The sequence below is a fragment of the Musa acuminata genome, chromosome BXJ1-11, assembly GCF_036884655.1.
Source record: "Musa acuminata AAA Group cultivar baxijiao chromosome BXJ1-11, Cavendish_Baxijiao_AAA, whole genome shotgun sequence".
Lineage (NCBI taxonomy): Eukaryota > Viridiplantae > Streptophyta > Magnoliopsida > Zingiberales > Musaceae > Musa > Musa acuminata.
The window spans coordinates 16,283,472-16,295,827 of NC_088337.1; positions in this window are offsets into that span (position 1 = coordinate 16,283,472).

Below are 12,356 nucleotides of genomic sequence, written 5' to 3' on the forward strand. Positions count from 1 at the left end.
ATTTTTTAGGCACCCAAGGTCAAATGGATACATAAAAATCATCATTTTTTTTAGAAATATTTACCATCACAAGCTAGGAGAAAGAGATGGTACCTTGATAGTGGATGCTTAACGCACATGACTGGAGATTTATCTTAATTCTCTAAGCTCACTAGCCTAGGCGAAGGATATGTCACATTGGGAAACAACAACAAGGGTAAAATCATTGACAAAGGAACCATAGGTAACAAATCCAACTTTTTTATTTAAGATGTGTTGTTGGTTGATGGATTAAAACATAACCTTTTGAATATTAGTTAATTGTATGATAAAGGATACATTATTATATTTGAATCCAATGCTTGCATTACTGAAAAACCACACAAAAACACATCTATGATTGCCCTAAAATAAAATAATGTATACACTATCGATATTGATGATCTTGTTAGGATCGAGAGCACTAAGAGGGGGGGGGGGGTGAATTAGTGCAGCGGAAATCTTTCAGCGATTAAAAATGAAAGTTGCGTTCGTTCGATAAAAACTATTTTGATGCAAAAGCCAATTCTAAGATTACTTATGATTAAGTGCAGTTTATGTCTAAACACAGTTTGCGTCTAAGCGCAATTTACGCAGTTTGCAGTTTGCGTCTAAATGCAGATTGCGTCTAAGCGTAGTTTGCATCTAAGCGCAGTTTTCATCTAAGCTCAGATTGCGTTTAAGCGCAGTTTGCGTCTAAGCGCATTTTACGTCTAAAATCAGATTGCGTCTAAGCGCAGTGAAGTTTGCGTCTAAACATAGTTTTATGTCTAAACACAGTTTTACGTCTAAACGTAGTTTTACGTCTAAACGCAGTTTATGTCTAAACGCAGTTTTACGTCTAAATGTAGTTTTATGTCTAAACGTAGTTTTACGGGGATCTGAACTTAAAAACTTCGTTCGTAAAAGCGTAGAAGACAGTTTTGCAGAATCAAAACGTAAACGTAAACTGTAATGTATGAAAACACCGATTTACGTCTGAATGCAGATTCGGAAAGATCAGCACTTAGAAACTTGTTCGTAAAGGCGCAGAGAGCAGTAGCTATGTAGGAGGTTTGCAGTAATGATAAAGTGCTCAAAATAAATGCAAACAAGAGATTTAGAGTGGTTCGGTCAGTCTTGACCTACTCCACTTTTGGCTTCCTCCACCGACGAGGTCAACGACATCAACTAGAAGCCTTCCTTCAATAGGCGAAGGCCAACTACCCTCTTAAAGATTCACTCCTTTTGACGGGCTTAGGAGACAACCCTTACAGGACCTTTCTCTCCTCTCTTTACAACTCAAGACTTGAAGAACATAAAGAGGAGAACTTTAGGACTTTACACAAATTTGAGCTCTTAGAATCACAGAAAAGATCAAGAATTCGGTGTAGGTCTGTATCATCAGATCATTAGCCCAAATCAAGCTGCTTTCATCAAAGGGAGAAGTATACATCATAACATTTTGCTTGCTAATGACTTGGTCAAAGATTTGCATTCAAAAGCAAGAGGGACAAAAATATGTTTTAAAGCTGATTTACGGAAAGCCTTTGATTCAGTTAATAGGAAATTTATCTATAAGATGCTCCTCGATATGAACTTCCCACAGCAATGGGTTAATTGGACTCAATCTTGCCTGGAAACTCCAAAGTTTTCGATACTCTTTAATGGCTCACCTATTGGTTTTTTTGGGAGCACGAATGGCATCCGACAAGGTGATCCACTCTCTCTGTATCTTTTTACTATTGCGATGGAAGGACTTAGCTGTATGTTGGAACATGCAGTCTTAAATGTCAGCATTAAGGTACCCAATGCTGGCTCTATTCATATATCACATATAACATTTGCAGATGATTTACTTATCTTTCTCCTAAATGATCCAACTTCAGTAAAGAACCTGGCTACTATTATGAATGACTTTGGTATGGTTTCTGGACTTCAGTTAAATCATGCGAAAAGTAAAGTATATATGAGCCCTTACATTGAGGATAAGGTCTTTATTGTACAAACTTTGGGGGTTAGTGAGGGAAGCCTGCCAGTTCCTTATTTGGGTCTCCCGCTCATATCCACAGGCATTCACAAAACCCACTGTCAGCCTATCCTGCAAAAAATAAAGAATAGAATTTCTTCTTGGAAAAATAGGCTTCTATCAAAAGCAGGACGACTCGAACTCATCCGTTCTGTATTGCACTCCTACTCTATATATTGGTGTAATGCATTTCTTTTGCCTGCTGGACTTCTCCAAGATATTGAACGGTTATTAATGAACTTCTTCTGGAATGGCACAAATGATAAGGCAATGCATATGGTAAATTGGGATAGCATTTGCAAACCAAAAGATGAAGGGGGGCTAAACTTGAGAAATACTAGAGATTGGAATCAAGCATGTCTGGTACAACAATTGTGGAATCTTTTGCAAAACAAATGTTCCTTATGGTCACAATGGGTTTCTGCTAGGTATCTTCAAAGGAATTAATATGGGAAATTTCAACAAGAACATACCACTCTGCAGCTTGGAAAGGAATTTTAAAGGCAAGGAATTTTAAAGGCAAGGAATTAGCTAATCAAACACATTTCGTATGCAATCTCTTCTGGAACTAGTACTAATATGTGGTACGATCCTTGGGTGAATGGGAAGAGTATATTTCAATTATATGGCGACAGAATACGAAAAGATCTTGGGGCTCCCAAAGATTGGAAGGTTTCCGAGTTCATTGCTAACGGTACCTGGTGTCTCCCTAATCCTATTTGTCCCGAAATGTTATCACTTTGGCCGACTATCATAGCTATTCCAATCAGGAACAACTCTTCAGATACACTTATTTGGCCTCATGACAATGGCAAATTTAGTGCCACATCCGCATGGAATCAAATTAGGCAAAGAAATAACAAGTGGGTCCCAAGCAGTTGGACATGGGATCGACCGGGATCACAAAGACACTCCTTATGTACATGGCAGGCCCTTCTCAATAAACTACCTACAATAGACAATATGAAAAGAAGAGGTATCTATCATGTTAACCGATGCTCCCTTTGTTTGCAACAAGAAGAAACTGTTGACCACCTCTATTTTGCTTGTGATTATACAAAATGGATATGGAAGGAGATTCTCCAGCGATTTGAACTCAATAGACTGCCGCAATCAAACTTGCACCAAGAACTAGGTGACCTTATGCAATGTTTCTCAAGAAAAGGGCCTCTTACACAACTAGCAAAGGTTACTTTCAGATGCGCTATTTGGTGGATGTGGAAGGAGAGATGTAATAGAATCTTTGAATGTCAACACACAAACAATGCTCAGCTCTTGAAAGAGATTATTAGAGACTCAAGATCCTATATGGAGCATGATATCAAAACCGAGCACTTCACCCGAAGAGAAAAAGATATTTTTATCAAATTTAATTTTGCTATTAGCTAAAGATCTTGGGAATGATGCCAAATAATGTACCTACAGGTACTTATAGTCTACAGCATGTGTAGTCATAACTATCGCATTCGCACTCTATGAGTTACTTGGCTTTGTCTATGACTTGTATAGATAAAGCTATTTGTAGAAACTTTACACATAATCAATTTACTTTTACTTACAAAAAAAAAAAAAGGTCTGTATCTTTTCAGTGCTGAATGGGTGGGGTATTTCTAGGCCCCAACCCAATTCAAATTTGGAGCTCAAAACGATCAAATCCCGGAATTTCGGGATCAGGCGGTTGTACCTCCTGACTGGAGAGGTTGCACCGCCTGGCAGAGCTCGAAGACTGAGCCTAGGCGGTGCCACCTCTTGACTGAGACGGTTGCACCTCTCTGCCAGAGCTCGAAGACCGAGCTCAGGCGGTGCCACCTCTCTGTCAGGGAGGTTGCACTGCCCGGTCTTGCTCGAAGACTAAGCTCAGGCGGTGCCACCTCTCTGTCAGGGAGGTTGCACCGCCCAGTCTATCTCGAAGACTGAGCTCAGGCGGTGCCACCTCCTATCTGGGGAGGTTGCACCGCCTAGTCTCGCTGGGAGGCTTAGCCCAGGCGGTGCCACCTCCTGGCCTAGGCGGTTGCACCTCCTGGCCTAGGCGGTTGCACCTCCTGGTGCAATGAGGGTCCGAATGGTTGGCTCCATTCGGCCCAATTTCAGTCTTTTAGGGGCCCAATTGCCCCAAGATTAAGCTAATGGGATCACCTCCCATTTTCCAACTTAATTAATGTGCTAACTACGATTAGATCTAAGATAATTTCTGCAGCTTTGCTTCGGTGCGTCAATCGCTTCTTCCGGCGAGTTTCCGACGAACTTCCGTCGATCATCCGATGAACCCTCGGTGATGCTCCTACGGACTTCCGGCAAACTCCTGGACTTTGTGACGATCCACTTGGCGAGTTCCGATGAGCTTCGCTTGGCAAGCTTCTGGACTTCTCGGATCTGTTCTCGCAGAACCTCCGACGACCGTCCGAACTTCCGTCGAACTCTCGAACTCTCAACGTGATCATGAACTTGACTCCGGCGCAACTCCTGCTGCTTGTCTAACTTTCATCGTAGTTAATCCTGCACACTCAAAACAAAACTTCGATCGAGACAATTAATCCTAAGCGATTAACCAAGTTGTCCGGCATGTCATTGGTCCCTCGACGCTTCGTCCGATTCGTCGGCGCATCGTCCTTTCCTGCGGCCTATTGCCCAATCGGCCAGTTGGCTCCGCAACTCCTATATCCTTGGCACAATACCCGCTCTTCTTGGCCCGATGCCCGAGTCCACGGCCCGAAGCCTTCTATCGATACGTCGACCGATCCACCGGCCCGACGTCCAATCTTCTGACATGTTCCTCCGTCATAACATGATTTTCCTGCTTTAATTGTCTCATCCTGATCAAAGCATCCTGCGTCACTCAAAACACAGATTAAATCATAAACATATATCAAGCAGTTTCATCATCAAAATACGAGATTCAACAATCTCCCCCTTTTTTATTATGACAACCACTTGATGACGGAGTTAAAACTTAACTCCTGGAGTTTAAACAAACTCCCCCTATCAATATGTCATATTGATAGAAACTCTTAGATTCAAAAATCTAAGCAACATGTCATCATAAACGGAGTTAACCTTAACTCCCAGAGTTTAAACAAACTCCCCCTATCAATATGCCATATTGATAGAACCTTGAATTCAAACTGAATTCAAGTCATTGCAATATTCATCATTAATACTTGCAACACATTATCATGAACTTATGCATAAACTTATGCATGTCATGTCATCGAATACTTATGCATGTCATGTCATCAAATACTTCTCCCCCGTTGTCATCAACAAAAAGGAGAAGTACCACAATCAAGTGTTTGTGATATTGGTTCAACTCATTGCATGAAAAACATAATATCAAGTTTTATCATCATGCAGTTTTGAAGCCGAAAAATTTAGCAAATGTTACATCATGCTTAGAACATTCAAGCTATCAAGTTTTAGATATGCAAGTTTTACAGCATACAAGATAGCACTTTTATAACATGCAAGCTAGCAATGTTGCAACATTTTAGAACTTGCAAGCTAGCAATTTAGAGATGTTCAAGAAGGCAACTCTTGCTTCTTGAAATATGCAAGTTACAAGCTAGCAAATTTTTACGATATGCAAGTTTTGCTTCTTGAGATAGGCAAGATAGCACTTTTGCAATTTTTGTTTGGCAAGCTTGTGATGTTCAAGATAACAAGCTCTTTCTTCTCTTTTGAGAAGTGTCATTTTTGCTTTCGTTGCAAAGTGCAAGCTAGCAAAATGCCAAACTAGCAAGAGATAATGTTTTACATGAGGCAAGCAAACAATTTGGCAAGTGTTACATTTGCATCTTCTCTTTAGATGTGCAAGAAAATAAACAAGTTTTTGCATTTTCTTGACATTTCAAGCTAGCAATTATCGGTGATGTTCAAGATAGCAATTTCTTCTCTTTTGTAATTTTTGCCTTTTTCTTGAATTGTGCTAGCAATCTATCTCCCCCTTTGTCATTGTCAAAAAGAAGGGAAAAACCCTTTACATCAATTTCTAAATCATGACAAAGGTAAGTAATCATTCTTATTTGTGCGTCATTATAGTTTCAATGCACAAATTCATTAACATTACATTTCATTTTTTTTTATGCACGATACCGAAAAATCAATCATCATCATGAGCATATCAAATATGATATTCAAGCATTCATGATATATCATTTTGGCAACATAATAATAGATATTCAAACGATGGTATCTAAATGTCAGAATTCATTACATCCTATTATGCATGATCATTGACTCCTCATTTGTATTTCATGCATTATTTCATTTCATCTCATAAGCAATATCAAGAAGAGTTATTGGATGATGAGATAAATATTTTATGAATACACGGAATATCATAAGTGTTTCATGTATTCATATTATCACATGAAGCATATTATCATTTTTAAGATTCATAACATGAATAACTATTTCATCAAAATCAATTTCGAGATTCACACAATATCATGAAATCATTAATCTCGATAAGATGGGAAAAGCATTTTCTTTTTAAGTGATTCTTTTAACACATCATAAAAAACTCATTCATAATTCAAGTGATTTACAAGATATCATAAATGAATTTATCACTTGTATTTCATCAAAATCGAGAACTCTAGAGATAGAAAATGATTGAAGCATTTAACATCATTGATGCATGATTCATATTTAAAGTGTATCTTATGTCGTAAATACGAATCAAGCATTTGTCAAATCTGAAATCATCCTCAAAATTACATTCAATAAATTCATGTATGACAAGCATAGATTTATTGAAAAATCAATAAGATAGAGGATTACATTTCAAGTGTTCATCAATTGTAGCATTTCATCATATGGTAAGATATCAATGCATAAAACTGTGAAGCAAGATTTTGTTTGATATCTTGATATAGGGCATGATGTATACATTTTGAATATTTTAGCAAGTGTAGCATTGCATCACATGGTAAGATATCAGCTCGTATGATGCAAATTTTTGTTTGATATCTTGATATAGGGCATATAGCAATGATAGCAATCATATATTTCTTAGTGATGCAAGCATGGGATAATCATAGCATAGTGTTTATAGCATCAATTCATATATTTCTCCCCTTTTTTTTAACTGTTTCATCTTAAGTGATCGATTTCATGTTAGCATGCCTTTTCATTTATGTCAAATGAAAACATGCATCAACGTTTAGGATCGTGAAATGAATTTCATCATAAAACCATCAATCACAAAAATCATCATGTATAACTTTAAAATCTCAAATCTTTATTCTTATGTCAAAATCATACATTATATTTAACAAACAAAGACAATGAAAAATATCAAGCCTTCCAGACAAAAGCCATGTATCGTCATTGAAAAGCAATATGAAAATCATCAAAATATACATTCTTGCTTCTCAAGCACATAAATAAGATTTAATCTCACTAGGTGTACAATTATTAGATTTCTATCTTGCATTAACATAAGACATGCAATTTTCATTATCATTTTCAAAATTACAAGCATGATCATATTTTTGCATTTTAATTATTAAATTATTAAAAATATAATTTTCAAGAAAATTTAAGGAAAAAGAAAAATGCATCATGAAAAACATCATGTAATTTCGAAGTAAATTAAAGGCATTTTGATTACCTCAGCGTCGAAAGGCGTAAAGGCGTAGTTTGCCACCTCGCCTTTGTTGATTTTCTCCTCGTCTTTAGAGGAGCTCGATTCATCCCAATTTTTGTTCTTCTTCTTGCGTTCAAAGCAAGTAGTTCCATTCTTTTTACTTTTTAATTTTTGTTTCATTTATAGTTTAAGTTCACCATCACTTGAGCTTATGCTCGAGTGGTCTTCAAATGTTCTATGTCCCAAATCCTTCCTGTTCTTTGGAAGGTGGTTCTCAAGTTCTTCACGTGCATTGCACGTCATTTCATATGTGATCAATGAACCAATTAGTTCTTCAAGTGGAAATAGGTTCAAGTTTTTCGACTCTTGAATAGCAGTTACTTTTGAATCCCAAGTTTTAGAAAGTGAGCGCAAAACTTTGTTAACGAGTAATAAATCCGAAAAGCTTTTACCAAGTGATTTTAAACCATTGACGACATCCGTAAAACGGGTGTACATGTCAACAACGGTTTCGCTTGGTTTCATATGAAAAAGCTCGAAATCATGTAGTAAAATATTAACTTTCGAGTCTTTGACTCTACTAGTTCCCTCATGCGTGATTTCAAGAGTGCGCCAAATATCGAAAGCCGTTTCGCACAAAGAAACCCGATTGAACTCATTTTTGTCCAAAGCGCAAAATAAGGCATTCATAGCCTTTGCGTTTAAAGAAAAATACTTCTTCTCTAAATCCGACCATTCGTTCGTCAGTTTAGAGGGAAGTTGAAAACTGTTTTCAACGATATTCCATAAATCCAGATTTAGAGAAATCAAGAAAACTCTCATTCGAGTTTTCCAATAAGTATTAGTCCAATCCGTTAAAGAACGATGGACGAAAGACCGAAAAGCCCTCTTGAAGAGCCATTTCTCTCGGGTGTAAATCCGAAATGAGAAATACCCCGCTCTGATACCAATTGTTAGGATCGAGAGCACTAAGAGGGGGGGGGTGAATTAGTGCAGCGGAAATCTTTCAGCGCAGTGCAGTTTGCGTCTAAACACAGTTTTACGTCTAAACACAGTTTTACGTCTAGACGTAGTTTTACGTCTAAACGCAATTTGCGTCTAAACGCAGTTTTACGTCCAAACGTAGTTTTACGTCTAAACGCAGTTTTACGGGGATCTGATCTTAGAAACTTCGTTCGTAAAAGCGCAGAAGACAGTTTTGCAGAATCAAAACGTAAACGTAAACTGTAATGTATGAAAACACCGATTTACGTCTAAATGCAGATTCGGAAAGATCAGCACTTAGAAACTTGTTCGTAAAGGTGCCGAGAGCAGTAGCTATGTAGGAGGTTTGCAGTAATGATAAAGTGCTCAAAATAAACGCAAACCAGAGATTTAGAGTGGTTCGGTCAGTCTTGACCTACTCCACTTTTGGCTTCCTCCACCGACGAGGTCACCGACGTCAACTAGAAGCCTTCCTTCAATAGGCGAAGGCCAACTACCCTCTTACAGATTCACTCCTTTTGAAAAGATCAAGAATTCTGTGTAGGTCTGTATCTTTTCAGTGTTGAATGGGTGGGGTATTTATAGGCCCCAACCCAATTCAAATTTGGAGCTCAAAACGATCAAATCCCGGAATTCCGGGATCAGGCGGTTGCACCTCCTGACTGGAGAGGTTGCACCGCCTGGCACAGCTCGAAGACTGAGCCCAGGCGGTGCCACCTCTTGACTGAGGCGGTTGCACCTCTCTGCCAGAGCTCGAAGACCGAGCTCAGGCGGTGCCACCTCTCTGTCAGGGAGGTTGCACCGCCCAATCTTGCTCGAAGACTGAGCTCAGGCGGTTCCACCTCTCTGTCAGGGAGGTTGCACCGCCCAGTCTAGCTCGAAGACTGAGCTCAGGCGGTGCCACCTCCTGTCTGGGGAGGTTGCACCGCCCAGTCTCGCTGGGAGGCTTAGCCCAGGCGGTGCCACCTCCTGGCCTAGGCGGTTGCACCTCCTGGTGCAATCAGGGTCCGAATGGTTGGCTCCATTCGGCCCAATTTCAGTCTTTCAAGGGCCCAATTGCCCCAAGATTAAGCTAATGGGATCACCTCCCATTTTTCAACTTAATCAACGTGCTAACTACGATTAGATCTAAGACAATTTCTACAGCTTTGCTTCGGTGCGTCAATCGCTTCTTCTGGCGAGTTTCCGGCGAACTTCCGTCGATCATCCGATGAACCCTCGGTGATGCTCCTACGGACTTCCGGCAAACTCCTGGACTTTGCGACAATCCACTTGGCAAGTTCCGACGAGCTTCGCTTGGCAAGCTTCTGGACTTCTCGGATATGTTCTCGCAGAACCTCCGACGACCGTCCGAACTTCCGTCGAACTCTCGAACTCTCAACGTGATCATGAACTTGACTCCGGCGCAACTCCTGCTGCTTGTCTAACTTTCATCGTAGTTAATCCTACACACTCAAAACAAAACTTCGATCGAGACAATTAATCCTAAGCGATTAACCAAGTTGTCCGGCATGTCATTGGTCCCTCGACGCTTCGTCCGATTCGTCGGCTCATCGTCCTTTCCTGCGGCCTATTGCCCAATCAGCCAGTTGGCTCCGCAACTCCGATATCCTTGGCACAATACCCGCTCTTTTTGGCCCGATGCCCGAGTCCACGGCACGAAACCTTCTGTCGATACGTCGACCGATCCACCGGCCCGACGTCCAATCTTTTGACATGTTCCTCCGACACAACATGATTTTCTTGCTTTAATTGTCTCATCCTGATCAAAGCATCCTGCGTCACTCAAAACACAGATTAAATCATAAACATATATCAAGTAGTTTCATCATCAAAATACGAGATTCAACAGATCTTTGTCGATATTGATGATCTTTGTAATGAAATGTGTTTTTTGATTTTGAATGACGATGCTTGGCTATGACATAGGAGATTAGGTCATGCTAGTATGAAACTAATATCTCAAATCTCATCTAAAGAACTTGTAAGAGGAATTCCTCATATTAAGTTCGTTAAAAACAATGTGTGTGATGCATGTCAACTAGGAAAATAAATAAAAGATAGTTTCAGACCAAAGAACCAAATAAGCACCTCTAGACCATTGCAATTGATCCATATGGACTTGTTCGGACCAATTGCTATATCAAGCCTAGGAGGTAACAAATATGCCTTTGTCATCATGGATGATTATAGTAGATATACTTGGACTTACTTCTTGACACACAAAAGTGATTACTTTAGACATTTTATTAAGTTTTGTAAACTTATTGATATGAATGAGCAAGTTGACTATAATTCTGCTAAAGACCCTTTAACTATTCATCGAGGACCAATGACAAGAGCGAAAACTAAAAGGATGAAAGAAGCTTTAACTTGTTTGTTAGAAGGCATTTGGAAGGAGCAAGCTAGTCAAAACTTGGTCAAGGTTCTATGGATACAAGAAGAGCCTAAAATAATCAACCTGATTCAAATAAGTCAAAATCATGAAGAGAAAGTCCAACCTTGAAAGAAAGATGAATTTTTAGCCATCTTTGAAGAATAAAGGTCATTCAGCCATATTGGACCATATTAGGAATTGTGAGCTTATTCATGAATAATTATTCAATATAATTCAATGTAGATTCATGAGTAATCTACATTCATGCATTAGGAATATGAATGTCATTTAATATATTCATTCCCTTTGTACTTAGCCTTTGTACTATATAAAAAATGCTGACTCTCTTTGTAATGGGACATTGGAGAAGTATATTCAACTTACAACACCGGTGAGTGTTTTATTTTTAAATTCTTGCATGAACTTTGGACTTATCAAGCATTTCTGTTTGTGGCGTTCAAAACCCAAGAAAAATCTTTGTTTTTCCTTTCAACTTATCAAGCTTCTTAGTTTGTGGTAATTTAAAGGAATCAAAGTACTATTCTAATTACTTCATCAAATTTTCGTTGATTATGTAATTAGAATAGTTTTCCTAACTTCAACCTTGAACGATCCATCTTGTTTCAAATCGTTGGAGGGGCTCAATTTGCTTCACTTTAGATTTGATTCACTCCACTCTTGTTTCACACAATTTTTTTGGCTTTTCTCTATACTGATCTTATCACTCTTGCCTTTTACCTCTCTTGTTTTACTATTTGAGTTCTTAGATTAACTAAGGTACCTAAACAAACAATTCAGATTATGGAAATTAAAAAAAAAATAGTGAAATTGGACAGCTTTAAAAGCAAATAAAAGATAGGCCAATTTAACGATGTGTGTAATGCATTTTAATCATAAGCAAAGACTAGAAATTTTTTTTTTTTTTAGGAATGAAGAAAGATTTCCAAATCAGAATAGAAATTCAAATGAACAAAGATCAAATTCTATAACTTGCAAGTATTCTTTGAATCCGCAATTTTTTTTTTCTAATTCTGATCTCTTTTTTTTTTTTTTGACCTTTGATTTTCCCTCTTTTTTTTTTTTAGCCTTTGATTTTCTCTCTTCTTTTTTTTTGACTTTTTCATCTTTTTTTTTATACCATAAAGTGCAGAATTACAAATAAGAATAGTAATAACACAAGAAGCACAACAATGAAGATGAAAGAAGAACAATAATTATAGATATTGGCCAAAAAGAAGAAGAAGAGAAAAAAAAAAAGGTCTAAAAGATAGCAAATAAATAGATACGCAAACCTCAAACTTGAGCCGAGCTCTGATACCAAATGATGAAAATCTTCAACTTAGCAACCATATACCCCGATAGCTAAAGAGCTATGATACATA